At 41.4% G+C, this 20,152-nt stretch overlaps 1 pseudogene; it reads left to right on the plus strand.

Moving 5' to 3' along the window:
- Positions 1–16,544: 16,544 nt before the first annotated feature.
- Positions 16,545–18,189, plus strand: LOC114300139 (pentatricopeptide repeat-containing protein At3g20730 pseudogene; annotated as a pseudogene).
- Positions 18,190–20,152: the final 1,963 nt, after the last annotated feature.

A 20,152-nucleotide genomic window follows, 5' to 3' on the forward strand; every position in this document is an offset into this window, starting at 1 on the left:
TATCATGGGTTTATTTCAAGGAAATGGGTAAACATGTTCTTGAACCATCAAACATCACGAAATAGGATGCGATGATTCTAGAAGCAAACAGGTTTAGTATAACGTCCAACTAAACCTAACCAATTTTGGTTATTTTTTTACCCTTTTTTACTCTGATTTTATTATCATTTTTATTTTACCTTTCCATTTCCTTATCTTTTCTTCCTTTTTGTCCAAAGGTGACGATTAAGTCCACTAAGTCCCAAAGCAATAAAGATTAGTAAGCATGACTTGACCCGAGAGATGAAATTTTCGAGCTCTTTTCTACGGGGGAAATTACAAAGGAGGAATTAAACACATTTATGAGTGATAATGGATTCGGAGCCAAACTTGAAATGAGCAATAATGACTCAAAGTCCAAACCCGATAATAAGCTATAATGAAATCCTTCCCTTATGATTTCCAAAGGTCTAAATATAAAGTTAGTCCCTTAGAAGTGATGCACTGTCAATTAAGGAAGATATCGAACAAGAGATCACGCTTAGTATAAGAAAGACGTGATGCCCTGATAATGAACCTCCGAAGAGATCAAACCATTTAGCACATGGAACCCTTTTCTTATGCCATGAGCGAAAATCTTTTTGTTTAATATAACCCTTAATCAAAAGAAACAAAAAAAGGAGGGAGGTTGCAGAGTGCAAATAGAAAGGTGGTGATTACAATGGTGTGAATATTTATATGAAAACTATGGAAAGAAAAACTATCAACTCAAATAAATTGGCGGCTATTGCCTATATGCCGAATCTATAAGGCTTACAACAATACAAGTATGATATTAAATAAACACACTAAACAGCCCCTTAAATCCAAAAAACAATGTTTAAAAATCAAAGAAAACAAGTGGAAAGTATGGACATAAGCTATGGAATAAAGCCTAAGGAAGGGTGGCCAACCCCTCTACTTTTAGCAAAGTTAAAATCAGCTTTTTAGGCCTAAAATAATTTGAAAATCAGTATTGAAATGAAGAACAAGAAGTTTAAGAGAAAGGGAAATGAGAAGAGTTGAAGAATCAATCTCTAGAGGAGAGAGAGTTTTTTGGTTCACAAACTTCAAGCCAATCACTCTCGAGTTTTAGAAATCAGTCTTAAAGCTTCACCAAAAGCTTCAAATGCAAGCTTCAATGGTGTATCTATCTTGTATCTATATTTAGGAGGGTAGAGAATGCTTGGGAGAGTCCTCTATGCCTTTGGAAATATGTTTTAACCCTAAAATCTGAGGAGAGGTGCTCTATTTATAGGTTTTCCACCGTCTTAAGTCGTAAAGATTGACATGTGGCCAAATTTCGTGCATGGAAACAGCTGGCTGCTGTAGAATATTTGTTTCGTTGAACATGGCCGACCGACAGACCATGAGGGGTTACAACCAGCCAAACAAAACTGGCTTGTCGGCCATGTGATGGCTTGTAGTTCTCTGGGTGGTTAGGCTAAAAGAAAAGTGGTTTTGATCAAAAAAATGATGTAAGGTTTAGGTTTTGAATCTCAAAAGTGAATTTCTTTTGTTGAAGATTCGAAACATTTGAACAGCATAACGTTTCATCATCGAGTGTTCGGAATGAAACGCCCAAGTCTTAAAGGCGATAAAAAATAGGGTGTCTACACTTACGCGTAACTCTTAATAGGTGGACTTATTATTCAATATGTCCTATGATAATTAATGACGTTTTTCATCAAACACTATAAAAAAAAGTCACTAATTGTTAATTTTCAATGACAGTTTAAAAATTTTGTCACGAAAAATGTCACTAATTATAAGTTTTAGTTACAGTTTTAAAAAAAATCGTCATAAAAAAATATTACTAATTTTTAACTTTCAGCGATAGTTTAAAAAATTAGTCACAGAAAAACATCACTAATTATAAATTTTAGTGATAATTTACTAATTGTTAATTTTTAATGAGAGATGCAAAAAAATCATCACAGAAAATTATTTTTAGTGACAATTTTATTAAGATTTATTTTCAATAAGTCTTAATGAGAATTAAATTTAACTATTAAGACTTGGTGATAATTTACTTTTTCAACTTCGCTAATCCCCTTACATAAATGCCCCCATACTAATTTATTTATTTATTTTTTGTGCCATTTCATGCTGAAAATGATTTGTTAGAGGGTTGAAGAGGAGGGGGCATTTATGTAATTTCATATTCCTTTACCAACAATCCGTGGACTAAAATTTTAATGGGGATTTACATGTAACTCTTAATAAGTAAACTTATTATTCAATAGGTCCTATGATAATTAAAAGCATTTTTTATCAAACACTATTAAAAAAGCCACTAATTATTAATTTTCAGCGACAGTTTAAAAATTTTGTCGCAGAAAATGTCACTAATTCTAAGTTTTAGTTACAGTTTAAAAACAATTATCACAAAAAATGTTACTAATTTTCAACTTTCAGCGACAGTTTAAAAAATTTGTCGCAGAAAAACGTCAATAATTATAAATTTTAACGATAATTTATAAAAATCGTAACAAAAAAGGTTATTAATTGTTAATTTTTAGCGAGAGATACAAAAAAATGTCAAAAAAATTATTTTTAACGATAATTTTATTAATACTTACTTTCAATAAAATTTAAAGAGAATTAAATCTAACTATTAAAACCTACTGATAATTTATCACATCAACATTGATAATTGCCCTCTTCAACTTTGTTAATCCAGATGTGCAATGGGATTGCTAATTCAGCAGTGTCACAAATTCAGTCACAAAACTCAACCACTCTAATACCACCCGACTTATCGTCACTCCAATCCCACCAACCAGGAGGAATAACAAACATTTCCTGAGGCGTAGGAATAACAGACACTTCCTAGACTAACAGACATTTCCTAAACCAAAGAAAGAGACATGTCTAAAAGCAAAGAAACAGACAAAAAAGAAGTCGCTATCATCACTGCTGCAAGGGAAGTAAATGAAGACAGCTCAGACCAATCCAACCCTCGCTACCTATATATGTTCGTTGTGCGTCCTTATGGCACCCAAGAAATCTCAAATCCCTAATCACCTTTTGTGTTTCTTTGATCGTGGTAAGCTCAAATGAAGTTCACTATCGATCTCACTCTGTATACATAAATGTTTGTATATAAAAACCAATTTGAGCATTTCCAACCTTTTACCCTTCGTTTTTCATCAAATTTATTCAATAATTCAGATCAAAGCTTTGAATTTGATATAGCGAGAATCAAATTTTTCATCAATTCTGTGTAAAAATACCTAATTTATCCCCCCCAAAAAACATCCTTTTAACCAATGAAGGTGAAAAAAAACTGATCTCCAATCCTTCGACATTTAACAATTTCATCAAATTTTAAGTTAAAATAGGGTTGTTGAAAATTTGATGAAAGATTTGATTCATCTCTCATCTGATGAAATATGTGGTGAAAACTTGATTTGATGCAAGTTTGATCAATGGATTGGATCTCATTTTTCTCAACCTTGGAGATGCTTTTAGGATATGTGATTATATCTATTGACTATTTTTCACTATATTTGAAGGAAGAAAAGGTCTAATATGGCGACAAAGACGAGCGGAGGTGACCCAAAGGAAGCAGATTTGAAGGGAAAGGGGCATGAGAGGATTGTAACGAGCAATTTACCGCGGGCCTTCATTGGTCCTTATCCGGTATCAACATCCTCAAATTTATGGTCTTTGCTTTTCTTTTCTCTAGCCAATTACCATTTTTTTTCTTGGTTTTGGGTTTCAATTGTAATTTTCTCCCCAAAATAACTTCTTTCAATTTTAATTTGATGAAACCGAAATAGATATGAATATCCCATGTAATTTTGATTGGTTTATTGTAATTTTGATTGGATTATAGATATTCAGTTCAGATTTATTAGGGTTTAGGGTAATTCAGGCATGGTTGTTCGTCGTTTCTTTCAGGAGATAGCTCCATATTATGCTAATTGCGCTTCTTTTTTGTTTTGTTTTCTGATAAGACTCAATCTTTGAGATCATTTAGTTATGCTGGGTTTGGTTGGGAGATTTGAGAAGGGATTTGGAAAAGGAAAAGGAAAAGATGTGTGAAACTAGGTAAATTTTCCCTTTTCCTTTCTAAATCCCTTCCCAAATTTTCCAACCAAACACAGTCCTAATGTACTGGCTTACTAAAAATAATCTGAAACCAAATTTGTTAGAGTATATTCATACTCATTTTTTATGTTGGATTCCATACTCAGAAGGTTTGTAGTTTCATTTTCATTTGGGCTACTTTCTTCTACCAGTAACTAAATTTTACCATGTAAAATACATTGATGCCCATAAAAATTTAGTAAATACATATTCAGCGTCGTTTTCCTTAAGATGATATTTGCCCCCATCAATATTGTCGAATATAATGTGCACCAGGTTACCCACAAATCCGCCTCGAAGATACAACGAAACCCAGTCTGATGTCTGACTGCGTTATACATGAACGAAATCAGATCCGAATGCCTTTGGATTTTTCTAATCCACCAAGTAAAGAACAAAATAACAATATGAATCCTCAAGAGAAATTCCGTGGATTTTCTTTGGATTTCTTCGTTTCCAATTGCCAACCCATTACGCCTTTTTATAAGTATGGATTTGTGTCCCTTAGACCAAAGGCAGTGTCCTTTAGATTCAAAAGTGACACCCTTTAAATCTAAGAGTCATGCCCTTTTGATTAAACTCAATGGTTACACTCTTTGGTTTAAACCCAAAAGTCACATCTCGTTAATAATTCATATAACTATATTATATATTTTAATATATATAAATATATTATGAAAATGTTCCAACAATCCCCCACCATTTTCAAAATATATGAAAATAATAACTCGGATAGATTAGGAAAATTTATGCATAAATAAAGATATCTTTCGATTTGAATCATTCACTTAGTGAAAACACATCAAAGTTAATCAAGATGGCATAATAGACTTAGTCTTTGAACTAGCAAACTTATACGATTATCCAGACACGTCTCACACACAAATTTTCTTCTCCTTAGGTAATTCAAAAAGCCAACAATTGGATTGGCCTTGTGTCTATATCCTGTTTCATGAGCGCTCTAAAGCCAAGCCCTTGGACTCATAGGAAGCAGCACCACCTCCTACACTCATATAGGTAAGTTTACTGAGAGTATCCCAGTAACTATAGTACCCTAACTCATCGCTGTAAACTTATTAAGACCTAAGTAACTCAACCTCCTTTTTTGCATTACAGGTTCCAAGCACTTTACCTTGTGATGGTTATAAAAACAAAAATTTAAGTGCTTGCAATCACGACATATGGTGTAGTTAGACTCATTGAACTCAAGGACTTGACGTTTCTTTAAGCATTGAGTCAAGTTTCCACCAAGAGTGATACCTTACTTGGGCTTAACACCCCTCCCCTTTGATGATCTCACATCAAATCCCTTGCAAGTATTTCTTAAATAATTCACCGCCACGCGGACAAATTTTTTTACATAGGTATGTATTACACTAGTTTATGACGTGACCAACATGTCCAGTCTAACAATTCCTGTCATAACTATCAACTCGTATTGATGATGAGTTGCATCTTGAAAAATTCAAGAAAAATCCGTGACAAAAATACTATGTCACTCCATCTCTTTTGTTACAAAAGACTAACACATTGTAAAAATTATGTCTTTAATTCTAAGAGACAAACCCCCACCAAGAGTAATCTTTATTTACTTAAATAATCAAATGCTTTAGATATGAAGAACCAACACTTTCTTATATCTTAAGTTTCATGATTTATTCTTGTATTTGTTTTGAGTCATAAACTGACCAACCAATATGAAATTTCCATTCAAATACAAGTTACATAAATTAAAAATTCTAATTCAATTACATTTAGAAAATTCCCCAAGTATACAATACATACTCTATATTTTCTCAAGTTTCAAAAGTTCACAAACCAAAAATCATACCTAATTTTTATAAAATCATAACTTGATTTTAAAAATACATTCTTAAAACTTTCACAACATATATACTAATAATTGTGGGCTATTCCTTGAATCCGAAAACAGGATTTAAAGTTTAGTTTTTGAGTCTCATCCTTAATCCATTAAATGGATTTATTAGATTCAAAATACTATTTGGGCCTTTATTACTTAAAGAACAAAAACTTGGGTCTTATCAGTAAACCATATTATTATAAAATGTAATGGCCCAACTCAAATAAGTAAATATAGATGTTGGGTTTAAAACCACTAGGCTTATCAAAAGACATAAAACAACGGGTGATTTTATTTGCTCCCAAATAATAACTCAGTATGCCCAACTAAAATTTTAAAATTTTAATTCCTATTATATCCTAATGTAATTTTACTAATAAGGACAATACACATTAAACCTTAAAATAAAATATTATTTTTTTCTCATGGTACACCCGAATCACTTAGACATATTCTTCATATTCAACTCTCTTCATCTTCTTCACCAAGTGACACCAATAAAAATTTGGGCCTTTCATATTAGTTAAGACAAACATATTAAAAGCCCATTAAGAGACCAAATTATTATAGACCCAAGTATCATAAACAGAAAACATAAAAAATACGCACACAAAGACAACACTTCGAAGTTGTCTTCTCCAGCAACGGAACCATTTGGTTGACCGAATAAAGTATAAGTACTTAGGGCCGAATAAAGGAAAGGACAATGATTAAAAAGTAGGCCCTGGCCCCAAGGATCAAGAAGAACATGTATAAATACAGGAACAATGGTTATAGAAAGGTATGTAAGAATCACTTCACAAAACTGGTGAATAGGCTATCCTGAGCGTCTGAACTAACTTGTCCATCGGAGTGCTAATTTCGGCACCCCCGACCGGAGTGCTTGTATCTTTTTAGGTGACTAGCTGAGGATCACTAGCGTCTCCCAAGATTTGAAGAGTATTTCCAAACCACATTCCCCACAATTGGCGCCATCTGTGGAAATACTCAAATACATCCCTGGCAGGCGTGACTGAAGATCCTCCGGTAGCCATTAACGAGACCGCACAAGGAGATGACCTCACTCCAGAAAATATGCTCGGAAAAGAAACCATCGCTGCAAGACGCGCTTTGAACTTCGACTCACCAATGACCTCAACGCAAGAGACAATGCAAGCGATCATCGAACAAGCAAAGCAGAATGAACAAAGGCTGGAGAACATGATCGCTGAAAACGAACGTCTCCGTCAAGATTTGGCCCTCGAAGTCGCAAAATTGAGAGAAACCATGCGCCAAGATCCCGAATGACCTCCAAGGGTCGGTGGACAACGACCTCGAGCCCGACCAAAGGATACCGATAGCGACTCCAACTCATTAACCACGGAGCTCAACAAGAAGGGATGATCCGAAACTTCCAGCTCCTCCGAAAAGAGTCTGCATACAAGGAACAAGCGTAGGAGGAGCAGTTCAAACGAAGAGGACCAGCACAATCCTTTTGTCCGACGGATTGCAAGGGCGACCCTGCCTAAGAAGTTCAAAGCTCCATCATTCACTCTTTACGATGGAAAATCAGATCCCACTGATCATATCTGTCACTACAAGCAGGCCATGACATTGCATGCAGACAACGAAGCCCTCATGTGCCGAATATTCCTTAGCAGCTTGGGGCCGCTAGCTGTCAGGTGGTATTACAAGTTGGAGCCGGCCTCGATCAAAAGCTTCCATCAATTACAGAAATCCTTCAGGGCCAGGTTCATCACCAACGAGGTGCAGCCGAAATAGGCTGACTCTCTCTGGGCTATGCAGATTCAGTAAGGGGAAACGCTCAGAGCGTATTCAGCGCACTATTGGGAGTGCTTCAACCTCGTTGACGACGCTTGCAACGACTCCATGGCCATCATCGCCTTCAAAATGGGACTACATCCTAACAGTCCCCTTCGTAGTTCCCTGACCAGAAGACCCCCCGAAACAGTCTGGGCGTTGATGAAGAAAGTTGAAGAGTATTGCAAGGTGGAAGACGATGCCTTGAGAATAAAATCCGGCCAAATGTCTAACAAAACGGCCCCCCTTGAAATTGCTCAACCAATAAGTTCCGCGCCACCTCCTAGCCCAGAGCCTCGGCAATGCGCTAAACGAGACAAAAGGCGGGATACTCGTCGATCAAGCGATCAGTGCTCCCACCGGACGAATGAACAACTGCAAGTCGACAGCAGGCGTTCGAGACGTGCCGACAAGAAGTACACAGAGTTGTTAGAACCGATCGCTGTAATAATGACCAAAGTCTAACACCTTCCATTCTTCAAATGGCCGTCAAAGATGGTGGGGCCGCCCGACATGCGAAGAAGGGATAGACGGTGCGAATATCACAAAGATCACGGCCACGAAACGGAGAGTTGTTACGCATTAAAAGATCACCTGGAAGAATTGGTGCAAGACGGCCGACTGCAACAGTATGCGAGAAAGGGAAAGCCAACCACGGCACTGGCCTTGAGGCAGGACTCACCTCCACTTGGCGTGATCCATATGATCTACAGCCTGCCTGAACCCCCAGCCGTGCACATAATTCAATCGCATCCAATCCCCCAAAAGCAACGTATTCCGACTAAATGGCCCAAAGAAGCTCCGACAATTACTTACAATGACTCCGATCTTAGCGGCACAACAGCTTCCCACATTGATCCGTTGGTCATTAAATTATGCATAAATCGGTTCACCATCGAATGCATTCTCATAGACCCGGGGAGTACTTCAGAGGTTATATACTACCAAACTTTTATCAAACTCGGCCTCAACAAGTCAGATTTGTCTCCGTCGCCTTACCCATTGTTCGACTTTAATATGAATCCCAAATATCCGTTAGGGAAGATCATACTACCTGTTCGAGCGGGATCCAGAACGGTCGAAGTAGAATTCCTGGTTGTAAAGCTCCCTTCGCCGTATAATGTCATCATGGGGTGAACCTGGATACATATGATGAAGGCTGTTCCAAGCACTTATCATCAGCTTGTGCGCTTCTCGACAACCCATGGCATTGAAGAAATCTGTGGCTCCCCCCGACTGGCACAAGCAGAGACTTAATGAAAACCTTATCACTGACCCGATCTGTGGGCTTTGATACTTGTATATGTATCACTTCTGCAATGCAAACCATTTTTCTTCGTGGCCCCATTCATCTCTCAAAGTCTCCGGATTCGGAGACCCCTTTGGTGCATGACACCTTAGGGCCGACTAAGTCTCCGGATTCGGAGCGCCCTTCGTGGATATCACGATTGGCCAAACAAAGTCTCCGAATTCAGAGCCCCCTTTGGTGCATAACACTTTAGGGCCGATTAAAGTCTCCGGATTCGGAGCCCCCTTTGGTGCATGACACCTTAGGGCCGACTAAGTCTCCAGATTCGGAGCGCCCTTCGTGGATATCATGATTGGCCAAACAAAGTCTCCGGATTCGGAGCCCCCTTTGGTGCATAACACCTTAGGGCCGATTAAAGTCTCCAGATTCGGAGCCCCCTTTGGTGCATGACACCTTAGGGCCGACTAAGTCTCCGGATTCGGAGCGCCCTTCGTAGATATCACGATTGGCCAAACAAAGTCTCCGGATTCGGAGCCCCCTTTGGTGCATAACACCTTAGGGCCGATTAAAGTCTCCGGGTTCGGAGCCCCCTTTGGTGCATGACACCTTAGGGTCGACTAAGTCTCCGAATTCGGAGCGTCCTTCGTGGATATCATGATTGCCAAACAAAGTCTCTGGATTCGGAGCCCCCTTTGGTGCATAACACCTTAGGGCTGATTAAAATCTCCGGATTCGGAGCCCCCTTTGGTGCATGACACCTTAGGGCTGACTAAGTCTCCGGATTCGGAGCGCCCTTCGTGGATTTCACGATTGGCCAAACAAAGTCTCCGGATTCGGAGCCCCTTTTGGTGCATGACACCTTAGGGCCGACTAAGACTTCGGATTCAGAGCCCCCTTTGGTGTATAACACCTTAGGGCTGATTAAAGTCTCCGAATTCGGAGCCCCTTTTGGTGCATGACACCTTAGGGCCGACTAAGACTCCGGATTCGGAGCGCCCTTTGTGGATATCATGATTTGCCAATTAAGTCTCCAGATTCGGAGCCCCCTTTGGTGCATAACACCTTAGGGCCGATTAAAGTCTCTGGATTCGGAGCCCCCTTTGGTGCATGACACCTTAGGGCCGACTAAGACTCTGGATTCGGAGCGCCCTTTGTGGATATCATGATTGGCCAAACAAAGTCTCTGGATTCGGAGCCCCCTTTGGTGCATAACACCTTAGGGCCGATTAAAGTCTCTGGATTCGGAGCCCCTTTTGGTGCATGACACCTTAGGGCCGTCTAAGACTTCGGATTCGGAGCGCCCTTCATGGATATCACGATTGACCAAACAAAGTTTCTGGATTCGGAGCCCCCTTTGGTGCATAACACCTTAGGGCCGATTAAAGACTCTGGATTCAGAGCACCCTTCGTGGATATCACGATTGGCCAAACTAAGTCTCCGGATTCGGAGCAACCTTTGGCAGGAACAAAACAAAACTCGCCAACATCGCAAATAAGGTGCTTAACTAAGCATATAAAAAATTCAAAATAAGACGCAAATGTTCAAAATAAAGTTTTTTGTTCAATCAAGCAGTTGTTACATAAACGCAACCCGCATTTGAGCGTTACAATTTTTATTTAATCACACAGTTGTTACATAAACGCAACTTGCATTTGAGCATTACAATACCCATCTCCAAACTTAAAAGCTAAAAAAGGGAGAAGACGCATTAGTAAAGCGGCAGCACTGAATCATCTCCCGTCACCCGGAAGTCCTTCGCGGTTTGCAATGCCTTGAGCCAACTGTGCCCAAGTCCTCCACTGATACCATTGACAATGTCAAGGCAAAGATCCAGGACAAGGAAGGATAAAAACCCGACGGTCGTTGCCTTTCCTTTCGGGGTGATCTACTTTGACGACTCGAAGATTCATGCCAACATTTGGACGCCCTACTTCCCATACGGATGGGTCCTCTGCCGTGCTCCATGGCAACACCAAGATCGGCTGAACTCCAGTCTCTCTAACTAATATCCCCACTTATCCCACCACACATGAGTGATTGTTTATCTGCGCGAAGCGCCCACTCCTTTTATTTTCAATACTGGCAGCGATCTCGAGGCCCCAATCCCGAGGCGATTTTATTAACTCTAAACTCCATGAGAAAAACGTCGGTTGACATTCGCCACGGCGTAGTTATCCAAATGACTTTTTGAAGCACGTGCACCGTCCGAAAATCTAGGCCTCGAGCCGAGTTGAATTTGCCGCAGCCACCTTACCTACTGGCTTTTGGCTTTCTCAAGTTACAATAGCCTCATTCAAGGATAAACGGCTATCACGTATGGGTCGACCCTGCCGATCAATGTTTATACATTCATTCAAACATATACAGAAATGAAACGCATACATACCAAATACGAACTGCAACAAAATATTTATCATAGAACGCTTTTTATTCGATAAAACAGGCAATATATTACATAGTTTTCAACGCGATCTGCGTTTCAACCTTACAACAAGTACACTTATACGGCGTCACCCTCATCCTCACTCTTCTCGACTTCAAAAGAAGAAAACAAAAAATGTTTACTGTGGTAGAATGACGATGCCGAATCAATGCCCGACGCTCGAAGAGCTTCTGCGGCTTGAGATGCCACGATCCAACCGTGCCTAAATCCACGATTTTCACATCGGCAAACTTCTTCGGCAAGTTTTTCCTTTGTCTTTTCAATTCCAACTTTTTGGTCATGATGAAAGCCTTTCTCATAGGCCCTCCCCTTCGCGTTCTCCAGTGCGAACATACTCGCCGTCTCATGATCGGCAAGCACGGAACTGATGAGCCGACTGGTAACCCTTTCTTCCACGATTGGGTTTCCGTGCCCGGCGATTTGTGCCTGGGCCACCTTGGTCTTCCTTAACTCGCGCTAAGCCGCCTCCGCGCGAGCCTCCAAACTTCGAATAGGTTCCTCTTTCTTTTCCATCTCTCGGCGGCAGTGCGTAACCGCATGCCGATTTCATAGGCAGTGTAAAGCCCCTTCACTGCCCCGTGAATGCCTTCGTGAAGTACTTCGTAGTCCTGACGACCTACCATCGATTGCTGAACCTCAGGAGGAAAAATTTGTCGAGTAAACTCGACCGCTACATTTGGGTCCCTCATGATCGAATCCCCCTCTGTCATGGGTCTATTCCCCACAAACACCGCAAAGCTTAATGGGCACAGATTCGAGTCAGATCCCTTCTCAACTCGAGGTTGAGAAGACCTGCCCTGCGATTGCTTGTCCCGCCTGGGCGACCTGCTTCGACGTCGAGGAGACTGACGCCTCTCTCGATCCATGGAACTCCTACCCCCGGTGCGCGAAGGGTCACCACCTCGATGCATGTCTCCACCCAGCTCAGCTAGCGTCTTCGCTTCCCCTCTGCTGTTAAAGAAAAGTCTGTTCGACATTCAGACGATTCCTTCAAAAGCTGGAGTCAGTTGTTTACTGTATTCATAAAAGTTGTACCCATAATCATTTATCTTTCACAGAGGCAACACCCTCGAGGCAATTTCATTAATTGTGAAAACCTTAATCACCCAACGCCGATTGGATAGACCTGTTGGCGCTTGAATGATCATGCCCAGCTTGGGGCAAGGGCGTGATAGATTAATCAATCTATTCAGCTTAGGTGCCCCAGTCGGCTCACGAATCGACTTCAGAATGATCATGCCCCGCCTGGGGCAAGGAATCTATTCGGCTTAGGTACCCCAGCCGGCTCACGAATTGACTTCAGAATGATCATGCACCGCTTGGGGCAAGGGCGTGATAGATTAATCAATATATTCGGCTTATGTGCCCTAGCCGGCTCACGAATCGACTTCAGAATGATCATGCCCCGCCTGTGGCAAGGGCGTGATAGATTTATCAATACATTCAGCTTAAGTGCCCCAGCCAGCCCATGAATCGACTTCAGAATGATCATGCCCCGCCTAGGGCAAGGAATCTATTCGGCTTAGGTGCCCCAGCCGGCTCACGAATCGACTTCAGAATGATCATGCATCGCCTGGGGCAAAGGCGTGATAGATTAATCAATCTATTCAGCTTATGTGCCCCAGCCGGCTCACGAATCAACTTCAGAATGATCATGCCCCGCTGTGGCAAAGGCGTGATAGATTTATCAATACATTCGGCTTAAGTGCCTCAGCCGGCCTATGAATCGACAACAAAACTAAGTTTGCCTCCTCAGGCACCCGAATGATCATGCACCGCCTGGGGCAAGGGCAGATTAATCATGATATTCAATCATAGAAAGGTTAATAGAGTAATCATTCTAACTAAAGTAGTGAAAGGCAAACATTCTACACCAACATAACATCACAAACTGCGCATTAGTAGTGACACAAGAAGATAATTTTCATTAATAAATTGAGCGCAAAAAATAGCCAATATAGACATGAAAACTACTCGGAACCAACAAAAGTCCTAAAAACAAAAACATACATTAAAAGGGAAAGTATTTCATAAAATTCGACTGACTCCCAGATCAATCCTCGGGGTCTGAGTCAAGTGGCTCAGCGTCCACCTGCTCATAAGGAATTGGCAAGGCCAATGTAACCCCAGCGGCACCAAGGGCCTTGAGCCACCCGTGTTTGAACCCCCGATTCTCAAACCTAGGGACTTCATCTACGTATTCTTTGAAGGTGGCGCCTTTTCCTGCTTCGAATGCGACAGAAGCCTCAGATTCTGCCTTTTCCTTGGCCGCCTTCAACTCTGCTAACTCAATCTCCATCCTGGTAAGCGCCTCCTCGGCTAGCGTAAGCGATTCTTTGCTCATGTTCGCCCTATCTTCGGCTTCAAAACGGTGCTGATCGGCAGCCCGAGCCCTTTCCACTTCGGCTTTGGCTCGCGCAGTCTCCATAGCAGCCCTCATCATCTCAAACTCGGCCCTGCTCTTTTGATCGACCACTTTTGACTGCAAACGGTCAATCCTCTCAAGGGTGTCGTGTAGGCAGCGGCCCAAGTCGGCGATCCTGCCGACCGTCTGCAAAACGAGTTACGATCGTTAGATGCCATAGGCAACCAAAATTAAAACAAGTCGAAGTTCACCTACCAAAAGGGCCGACTGCGCAAATAGAGCTATGGCCACCAAATCCGGTACGGCATGAAAGGACGCCTTATCAGCTAGTAGGGAGATTGACGCTGCCAAGCTCAAGGCTACTGCCGGGTCGGTAATGATGGATGCATCAGAAGGAATCGGTGTGTCTCTAATCTTTGGCTGAACAATAAAAGGAACAACCACGTCCGATTCTTCTAAGCGAGGCCTTTTGTCGGCAAGACTATCTTCTGAACAGGCCTCTCCCTCGGTGCTACGCTTCTTGCCCCGCTCTTCCAGAATTAACCGTTCATCAATGACCGGTTGTTCGACCTCTTTTGCCTTTTCGGCCTCAATAATCTTAGTCGGCTCTTCAATAACGGGTTCGGAAGACTCAACCAAGGCAGGTCCAGAACGGACGGCCTCGACCTTTTTCCGGGCAACAATACGCTCGGCATTTTTCTTTCGAGCCATCTGCGTAAGGCTTTCCCCAGCCATACCTTCAAAAAAATCTCCGGGTAAATCTCCCAAACCTCTAAAAATATCTCCAAAAGAAAACTTGGCCTGACCCGAAGTGGACGGCGAGGTAGGCTGACTACGTCTGGCTGCCTCAAATGCTGAGTTTAGGGCCTCGTCAACCTCTTCGGCCTCCTCAGCGAACTCTCTATCTGGTTCGGTGACTACCTCTTCCACTGGCTCGACGTCTTGCCCCGAGTTAGAGGCTTCGAGACCAACTTGTCTGAGACTCTTGAAGCTAGGGAAAATAAGAGCCGCAAGCTGTCGATCGCCGGATGGAATTGGAATATTGTCAGCGGCTGAAAAAGTAGTGTAAGTAGGCTCGTAACGAAGAAGTATGTGGGTCGCTCTCCCTTGCTTCTGTAAGTTCGGATCGCCGAAGTATCCGAGTGCAGTCGCAACCTGCGAAAGGACTGCGTCGTCGGCAGAAACCAGAATCTTCTTCAAATTATTGCCTGCAAAGGCAAGGGGTTAGACACAGGGGGAAAGCCGAGTAAAAAAAAAGTTCAGTAAAACACAAGGAGGCACACGACAACCTGGTTCACCCTTCCGTCTGGGAATAGGGTCTAGGCGATCCTCACCTTCGCCAAATTCTCAGTTCCCTCAGATATTGACCATTACGTCATCCACACGCTTGCCAGAACTGGCGAGCATGGTTACCAAATGATGGTCAGTATCCTTGGCCCTAAGAAAGTATCGCCCAAGCCGACCGGAGGATTTGACTAAAGCATAGCAGTGCTGAATGGCTAGAACCCTAAGGTCGATCCTGAGGCGCTGGTTCAACTCTACGATCCCCATTACGATCTGAAAAAAGTTCATGTTGGGCTGAGAAGGAATCAGACCCCAATAGCGGAGGACGACCCTAAGGAATGGATGTAAGAGAAAGCGGACCCTGCCCTCTGCAATGGATAGGAGAGGAAAGACGATTGAATTTTGATCCTCTCTCTCTATATCCAGACTGTTGTTCGTCACTAGAGATAGATGAACATCGTCGGGGATGGAAAAGTGTCGCCAGAATCCGGAGACACGACCCTCAGAAAGGAGGTCTTTCAAGTGTTTGGCCATTTTCACGGGAAATAAAGGGTTCACCAAAATGAAAGTGATAAACAAAAAGTAAGATTGCATAGAAAAGAGAAGAAGACTTACGAGGAACAAGGGAGACGAGGGTAGACGGAGAAGAGTTGCAGAGAATGCGAGTCAGAGAAGCAATATCTGCTGGCGGTCCAAGAGTCTCGAATACTCGACGAACTATGCATTCGAAGGACTGGAATTTCAAATCATGATAAATGCGAGACGCAAGGTTGAGGCGGGAAAGCGTAATGATGAATGAAAAGGTGTCCGCATCCTGACATCTATATTGGGGTACGCGAAGCCGCCTGACCTATTTTAACCTTTCCAATTCAAGACCAAACACGCCGATTAACTTCTGTCAATGGGGAGTTCGGGGGGCAATTGTGGGGGTCGAATAATGGAAAGATCAGATGGTGTGTATCTTTGGAAGACTGATATTAATCGGCTATATCCTACGAGAGCGGGGAGCCGAATAGAATATATGTGCCGAATAAAGTATAAGTACTTAGGGCCGAATAAAGGAAAGGACAATGATTAAAAAGTAGGCCCTGGCCCCGAGGATCAAGAAGAACATGTATAAATACAGGAACAACGGTTATAGAAAGGTATGTAAGAATCACTTCACAAAACTGGTAAATAGGCTATCTTGAGTGTCTGAACTAACTTGTCCGTCGGAGTGCTAATTCCGGCACCCCCGACCGGAGTGCTTGTATCTTTTCAGGTGACTAGCTGAGGATCACTAGCGTCTCCCAAGATCTGAAGAGTATTTCCAAACCACATTCCCCACAACTAGGATTCTCATAGTATAACTTGATTTTGAGGGATCTCATAGGAATCCACTAAAATTCTTTTGAACACTATGATGCATGCTTATCCCAGCATCTCTTTTTCCATCTAGATTTCTAGAAGATTTGTTATCAGATTATTCTATTTCATTTGCACTTTTTTGGGTTCCCCAAAATAAGTAAAGTACCTTCACATTTAGTTGTTCGTAAAGTTGGCAATCAATTTTTTAAGAGGGTGATAATAGATGCGAAGAAGCCTTTTCTCATTAAAAGCATGAACTTTTTAACATACTTGCAATGAATCTTGATACTACTTATGCTGCATTTTCAATGTTTGAGTTGCTTGGCAAGCTCAAGAGACAGAAGATGTAACCACTTACTATGTTTTTCTTTTTTTTTTCTTTCAAATGAACATTCATTTGTGTTTCAATCCTAACCATAGTCAATCTTGTTTGATTAGATCTTTATTATGTACGCTCAACTTAATGAACAACTATCCACTGGAAGTTATCAATCATTGGCATATATTATAAACAAGTGTAAGCACTGATATTTTAGCTAGTACTTCTGTTTCATGAATGTGGATATATTGTTTCCCTTTATGAATTTTTTCTTTCCCTTATTCCAACTCCAAATTTTAATAGGTATGATCCCTGATTCCTTCACCTTGGGTAGTATTATGAAAGCCCTTGTTGGAAAAAGCAGTCTGATGAAGGTCATCCAGATACATGGATTTATTCAACTGGGCTGTGAATCACATACTATTTTGATTGGATCGCTGATTGATGCATATACAAAATGTGGGAGTGTTAAAATAGCAGATCAGATTTACAAGAATATGCTAAAAAAAGATACAATAGCTTGCGCTGCATTAATCACTGGATATGCACGTAAAGGTATCAATAGTTGAGATGCCTTTGATCTCTTCAATGAAATACGCCAGATGCATATGGGAATTGATAATGTTATATTATGCTCTATGCTCAATATATGCCGATATAGCATCACTGGACTTGGGAAGATAAATTCATGCCTTGGTGTTGAAATGTCAATCCAAACATGATGTAGCCATGGAAAACACTCTCATTGATATGTACTCAAAATCTGGAGAAATTGAAGATGCTAAACAAGTTTTCAATGAGATGGAGCAGAAAAATGTTATTTCATGGACGTCATTGATTTCCGGATATGGGAAAAATGGCTACAGGCATAAGGCGATTGCAATGTATAAGAAGATGGAATTTGAGGGGTTGAAACTAAATGACGTTACATTCCTGACTCTTCTCTTCGCTTGTAGCCATGCTGGCTTGACTACTGAAGCATCAAAATGCTTCAATAACATGGTTGGTAAATACAATATCTTGCCAAGAGCTGAGCACTATTCTTGTATGGTAGATGTCTTTGCACGTGGAGGGCAGTTAGAAGAAGCCTATATTCTAATACAAAAGATGAATATTAAGCCTAATGCCTCACTTTGGGGTGCTATTCTTGGTTCATGCAACGTCTATGGTGACATGTCTCTTGGAGAAGTAGCAGGCAGGCATTTGTTTAATATAGAACCAGAGAAGTCGGTAAACTACATGGTTTTAGCAGGAACATATGCTGCAGTTGGCTTGTGGGACAGTGTTTGGAAGACAAGGAAATTAATGGAAGAGAGAAGTCTAATAAAGTATCCGGGATACAGCCTTCTTTGGTCCATTAAAAAGAGGGTGCCTCTTTTGCAGCCAAAGTTGAAATTGCTGCACTGAACTACATACATGTCTTGTTCTTATTTTTTTTTCGATTCATAAGAAATGATAACAACAAGGAGAAGAAATAGAGTGCTAGGCGAAGTTGCCTTAAATAGTAGAAGAAGATGCTCCAATGACGTCTGCAACAAGCAGATCTGCAATTTCAGTAGGGGGATCATTAAGAAAAACAAAAGATTCTTTGTGGTTCACACCCATATTTGCCAATCCATCAACACTTGTGTTACCCTCTCCGAGAATATGGGCAATGGTATAGCTGCATCTTTTCATTAGGAATTTGGTATCTTCAAACATGGCCCTGTGTTACGAGTGTTGGGATGATGCATCCTGGATGAGCTTGACAATTTGCGTTGAATTTGTTTCAATGCAGATGTCCTTCAGTCCCTTCTTAAGCATTATTGTGAGTCCTCTATAGACTGCCCAAAGCTCGGCCTCTAGACTAGTTGTTGCCTCTAGTTTTCCATGATATCCATATAGCCAAGTTCCTGGTTCATCCTTGAAAAGACCGCCATACCCAGTTGGTCCCGGTTTACCTTTTAAGCTCCCGTCAATGTTGAGTTTGATTTTCCCTGCAAGAGGCAACACCTAATTAGTTATAAGATTTAGAGGTTGTCCAGAGAAATGGTCAGCTTGAAAGGCTTCAAAAGTCTCTCAAGCTTGGTGTTGGATGTATCTAATAGTTTTCTGGACATTCCCTAAAACAATTCTGTTTCTGTCCTTCTAGATTGCCCAAATGGTGTACAAGAACACAATGCCCCAAGGGATGGGGTAGGGCTCCTTTGCCTTGCTTTTTAGATTCAGTTGGAGCCACTGTTCTAGAGGTTGGTTCTCACTTTCTTCTAACTAATTGAAGTTTCTTGTAGTATGCCAAAATTCCTTAGCTTTGGGGCACTCTCTAAGGAGGTGGTTGAGATCTTCAGTAGCTAATGTACATCTGGGGTAGCTATCATCTGTTGTTAAGCCTCTGATGCGTCGTTGAAGGTTAGTTAAGAGACGGCCTTGGAATAGCAGCCATCAAAAACCTTTTAATTTCTGAGGTATCTTTAGCTTCCATATCCAGTTCCAACTCACCATGATAGTGTTCTCATTGGTTTGGGTTAAAAGGTGATATCCTGCACTTACGGAGAAGTTTCCTATGGGTGACCCTTTCCAATATGGGCTATTAGTTACTGTTACAAACTGCGGTAGGTGGATTTGCAGAATGTTCTGAATGACAAATTGTGGAATGATAGCTACAATTTGATTAAGCTTCCAGGAACCATATTCTTGTATGATATCAGCTACCTTCAGGTTATTCAAAGAGTGATCTCTAGGACACTGTGTTGCAATGGTGCTGTCTCCACCCCAGTAGTCATTCCAAAATGATATGCTCTTACCATCACCCACTGTCCATCTGACTCCCCTTTTGAGAAGATCTTTGGTCTTGATAATGCTCCTCCAAGTGTGGGACGCAGCTCGATTAGTAGTTAGACAGAGCTTCTTTTTGAAGATATTTGCCTTTCAAAACTGTTGTCCAGATTGATTCTTTGTCACTTACCATTTTCCATCCCAGTTTAGCTAGAAGAGCAATGTTCTGACCCTGAGCTCTTTTGAGACCAAGGCCTTCTTCTTGTTTATTCTTGCAGACCTGTTTCCAGCTAACCAGATGGACTTTGTTTCTGTTATTCTGATTACCCCACAAAAAGTTTCTATTAAGTTTGTCAATTTGCTTGCATACACTTTGGGGAAGCTTTGCAGTTTGCATGATGTAGGAGGAAATTGGGGAAGATACTAACTGGACAATGGTTGTTCTACCAGCGAGGGATAACGTCTTAGCTTTCCAGTTAGAGTGTTTCTGTTGGATTTTCTCCAAAATTTTATTATAGATGTGACGATTAGCTTTGCTGTGAAAAAGAGGAACACCTAAGTATTTTCCTAAATTCTGCGTAAGAGCTATGCCACAATAGTTAAATCTCTAGCCTTC

Source organism: Camellia sinensis, chromosome 7 (genome assembly GCF_055761805.1).
Source record: "Camellia sinensis isolate YWXY chromosome 7, ASM5576180v1, whole genome shotgun sequence".
Lineage (NCBI taxonomy): Eukaryota > Viridiplantae > Streptophyta > Magnoliopsida > Ericales > Theaceae > Camellia > Camellia sinensis.